The following is a 5005-nucleotide window of genomic DNA, read 5'->3' on the forward strand; positions in this document are numbered from 1 at the left end:
GCTGAGCTACAGGCGCTGAGCCGAGCCCCTGATTCTCTCTTTCTTTCTTTCTTTCTTTTTTTTTTTAGAGACAGAGTCTCACTTTGTGGCCCTTGGTAGAGTGCTGTGGCATCACAGCTCACAGCAGCCTCCAACTCTTGAGCTTAGGTGATTCTCTTGCCTCAGCTTCCAGAGTAGCTGGGACTTCAGGTGCCTGCCACAACACCCGGCTATTTTTTTGTTGCAGTTTGGCGGGTTCAAGTTCAAACTCATCACCCTACTCCTTTGAGCCACAGGAGCCACCTATTCCACACCTCCCACCCCCTACCCCCGACTGCAATGACTTTATTTTAGTGGCTTTCCAAGCCTCCCAAAGGGTCTCCTTAGACAGGGCTGGCACCCAGTCAACCATCTTCACGGTGGAGTCCTAATTACTCGATTCTGTTTTGTAGATCACAAAGGTTCCTTCCAGTGATCTCTTCTTCCATTTCCTCAAATCAGCTTACACATTCTGAAAGTATATCCATCACTCTCTAATACTTTGAGGTGGCATATTCTGGTCTCCTACTTTGTGTTTGGACTAGATTGCTTCTTCCTCTTTGCTATCATTAATCTTTTCATTATCTTCGTATTTCTCTTAGCACGGTCAGGACATAACATATTATCTTTTAGGCCTGGAGATGGGAAAATGCAGGCTGGTAACAGGAAGAGGGAGAACATCCTTCTGGGAGTGGCAGGCACCCAGACCTGACCTGCATGAAACTGTAGGTAGCCCCAGCCCTCTGTGTCTTCGGGGAGAGCCTCACCAAGGATCACACACCAGCTGAGGCCAGAAGCTGTTGTCAAAAAGGCCTCAGCAGAAGCAGGAATGGACCGTGAATTCACAGTCTTACACTGACCAGCTTTTGCAGCAATCCTTGCCCACGGTGCCAACGCAGATTCCTGAGCTGACGTTATCACTTCTGCTCTTTTGAGCTCTTCCGTTTTCACACTCATCTTGGACCTTTCCTGAGGTCTTGCTGTCTTGGTCTCTGCCTTGCGTTTCCTTGAACATGATTGTATTCTGGCCTCCTTTGGCGTTTCAGGATTTACACATTTCTGTTCAGGAAAGGCATGCTCCTGAAGCCTCAGAAAAACTTTTGTTTTCTTGCCATCAGTACTCAACTTGAGTTGCTGGCACCAGTTCTGCAGAGCGTCTCGACACACATCATTAATGGGAAGCAAAATGGTTGGCAAGGGAAGATCAGGCTTTTTACATCTAGCTTTTCAGATGGCTTTTGATTGCTTACTTGTTGGAGGTAGATGAATTTTCCTGAACTTCTCAGAGTTGTAGGCCTGGCTCACCGAGGCAGTCCCTGTCTTTATATCTTCATTGTGTTTCTGGGGATTGTTCAGTTTAACATCAGAAGTTGAAGAAACAGTTGGTTCCCTTTGTTCATTATTTGAATCATCTTTAACTGGAACCAATGTCAAAATCACACTTTCTTCATCATCTATGTCCTCCTCAGAGAAATTCTTCTGGCTGCTACCATGATTTGAGTCTGACATTATTTCAGCAGGACCTGGGGGAGGTAAAGCCAGCAATGGTAAGGAGAGGTGCAGTTGACTTCTTTTAATCTCCCGAACCCCTGATTCTTAAATATAACAAAGTTCAATTACTCTGTTTAAAAAATATTATAATCTAGACTGTTTCTTCTAACCAAATTGGCCATTCACATGGGGATATCAAATAGCCAACAGACCTCAAGGAAGACATCACTCTTGGCTCCTATTAGAAACCAACAGCTACAAAAGCAAACCACTGGTCTTGATTCAGGGCCAAAGAATTGCACATTTTAAATGCATGAATTTATAATCACCCAGTTTAAGGCTATATTTTGTAGTAGCAATAGGAACAAGAAAAGACAGCATGACTGTTTATCGAAATAGGGAAGAATTGCTGATTGGTGGTGAACAGCAGAGAAAAACCTAAATGTTTACATTTTGTATTTGAATATACTGCTGGTTGATCTTGGTGGAAATCAAAACAGGTAACTTGTAGATCTGATGGCTTGGCGCTGGTGCACAGTGGTTATGACACCAGCCACAGACACTGAGGCTGGCATGTTTGAGCCCGGCCTGGGCAAGCTAAACGACAATGACGACTGTAACAAAAAATAGCTGGGCGTTGTGGTGGGCCAGCTACTTGGGAGGCTGAGGCAAGAGACTCACTTATGCCCAACAGTTTGAGGTTGCTATGAGCTGGTATTTTACTGAGGGCGACATAGTAAGACTCTGTCTCAAAAAATAAAATGAAATAAAAAAATAAATGATAGATCTGGTCCGAGTGTGGTGGTTCACGCCTGTAATCCTAGCGCTCTGGGAGGCTGAGGCGAGTGGATTGCATGAGCTCACAGAGAGTAGCTTGAGCAAGAGCTGTACCCGTCTCCACAAATAACCAGTGTTGTGGTATTCACCAGTAGTCCCAGCTATGAGGGAAGCTGAGGCAAGATGTGAATCACTTGAGCCCAAGAGTCTATAAGGCTGCAGTGAGTTATGATGCCACTGTACTCTACTGGGAGCGACAAAGTGAAACTCTGTCTCCAAAAAGAAAAAAAAAGTTAGATCTGGACTTGAGGAATGAGGTCAGGGTAGGGAGGAGGACTTAGCCTCCCTTCTCCCTGTGTCACAAGGGCACTGCTTCAGAAAAGTACAAAAGAAAAGAGGAGACCTAACAGTGGAACCTTAGGAATGTCTAGGGCAGAAGCTCAAATCTGGGACCCCTCTGCAAGAAAAGGGGAACATAATTAGGATACAATTTATTACTAGATGAAGAAACAAGACCTATCAGTCGGGTAACTATAGTTAACAATAATCTATTGCACATTTCAAAATAGCTAGGTGAGATAAATATTTAAGGTGATAGATATTCCAATTACCCTGATTTTATCTTTACATCTTGGATGAATGTATCAAAATATCATATATACTCCAAAAACACGTACATCTATTATATGTCAATTTAAATTTTTTGTTTGTTTGTTTGTTTTTGGCCAGGGCTGGGTTTGAACCCACCACCTCTGGCTTATGGGACCGGCACTCTACCCTTTTGAGCCACAGATGCCATCCTAAAAAATTTTTTTTGAGGGTAGTGCCTGTGGCTCAAAGGAGTAAGGCGCTGGCCCCAAATACCGGAGGTGATAGGTTCAAACCTGGTCCCGGCCAAAAATTGCAACAAAAAAAAAAAAAAATTTTTTTTGAGACAGAGTCCTATTGTGTTGCCCTGAGTAGCCATACCTTATCTATACATGATGCTGTGGCATCGTAACAGCTCACAGCAACTTCACATTCTTGGGCTCTAGAGATCCTCCACCTCAGCCTCCCCAGTAGCTGGGACTACAGGTGCCTACCACTATGCTTGCTATTTTTAGGTGGGGTCTCACTCTTGCTCAGGCTCGTCTCGAACTCCTGAGCTCAAGCCATCCACCTGCCTTGGCCTTCCACAGTGCTAGGATTATAGACGTGAACCACCTCATCTGGCCTAAAAATTTTTTAAAAATATATAAAATTAGGTATAAATTCTCATTCTAAATAAATATTTTTTAGAGCAAGAGAATAAATCACAACAAATTAAGGATTTTTAAAAGTTGACAGATACATCAAGAATTAAGAAGAGTATGCTCAGTGCCTGTGGCTCAAGCAGCTAAGGCGCCAGCCACATACACCTGAGCTGGTAGGTTCGAATCCAGCCTGAGCCCACCAAACAACAATGATGGTTGCAACCAAAAAATAGCCGGGTGTTGTGGTGGGTGCCCATGAGAGACTGAATTACTCTCAATTCTTGTTCTTTTTTTTTTTTTTTTTTTTGAAAGAGAGCCTCAAGCTGTTGCACTGGGTAGAGTGCTGTGGCATCACAGCTTACTGCAACCTCAAACTCTAGGGCTTAAGCGATTCTCTTGCCTCAGCCTCCCAAGTAGCTGGGACTGCAAGCGCCCACCACAATGTCCGGCTTGATGTTGTTGTTGTAGTTGTCATTGTTGTTTAGCCCAGGCCAGGTTTGAACCCTCCAGCCCTGGTGTATGTGACTGGTGCCCTAGCCACTGAGCTACAGGTGCCGAGCCTGCAAGCCATTCTTATACTAAGATTACTAGCCTTATCTATACATGCAAGTGGTCCCATTAAGACCAATTCAATGTAGCTCCAACTTAATTCCTTGTAGCCAAATAATAAAATGCCTGGGACCATCAAATAGATGCAATGTCACATGAAGAAGCCATGACAAGGGAGATTGAATGAAACTAGATAATAATCTTTACCAATTGCAGTTAAAATCTTAATTTGCGGGCGGCACCTGTGGCTCAAAGGAGTAAGACACTGGCCCCATATGCCAGAGGTGGCAAGTTCAAATCCAGCCCTGGCCAAAAACTGCAAAAAAAAAAAAAAATCTTAATTTGCAAATTTTACAAAAGTATATGCCTAAGTGAATAGCACCCCCTCCTGGTTCTGGAAAGGGCCCCTGCAAAGGAGTCCCTAAAGTTTAAGCTTCATCAGTTTCTTTGCAAATCTTCTGTTGGGAAATGCCTACATGAAACAGAAAAAGACCCATAGCAGGAGACTGAAAAGAAGCAATCAAGGGAGTATGAGGAAAAGGAGACACCCGATAGTTGAGGAGGAAAAAAAATGTGAAGAAGGGCAGATCACTGCTGGTTCTTTGTAGAAAACAGAAACTACTCTAAGCATTTTATAAAGGGAATTGTGTGTGTACACAATGATTGGAAGGTCTGTGTGTGTGAGTCAGGCCTAGCATTGGGTGGATGAATGAACTCAAGACACATCACTGTAGATGACAACCTGAGGTCAGAAAAGTTGCTGCTACTGTCACTGAGGTTTTGCTTTGCTTTGCTTTAAAGACTAGTCAAGTGCGGCTCGGCGCCTATGGCTCAAGTGGCTAAGGCGCCAGCCACATACACCTAAGGTGGCAGGTTCGAATCCAGCCCGGGCCCACCAAACAACAATAAAAAAGGGAATTCCTCTTCCCCTTACAGAA

At 43.9% G+C, this 5005-nt stretch overlaps 1 non-coding gene across 1 annotated transcript; it reads right to left on the reverse strand.

The window, feature by feature from the left end:
• Positions 1–1663: 1663 nt before the first annotated feature.
• LOC111727644 lies at positions 1664–1801 on the reverse strand. The gene has a single exon (XR_002775141.1). It is a non-coding gene; the product is annotated as a small nucleolar RNA SNORA2/SNORA34 family (small nucleolar RNA).
• Between the last annotated feature and the right edge of the window lie 3204 nt (positions 1802–5005).

The sequence above is a fragment of the Otolemur garnettii genome, unplaced genomic scaffold (assembly GCF_000181295.1).
Source record: "Otolemur garnettii isolate 467f Iridium unplaced genomic scaffold, OtoGar3 scaffold00115, whole genome shotgun sequence".
NCBI classification, from domain to species: domain Eukaryota; kingdom Metazoa; phylum Chordata; class Mammalia; order Primates; family Galagidae; genus Otolemur; species Otolemur garnettii.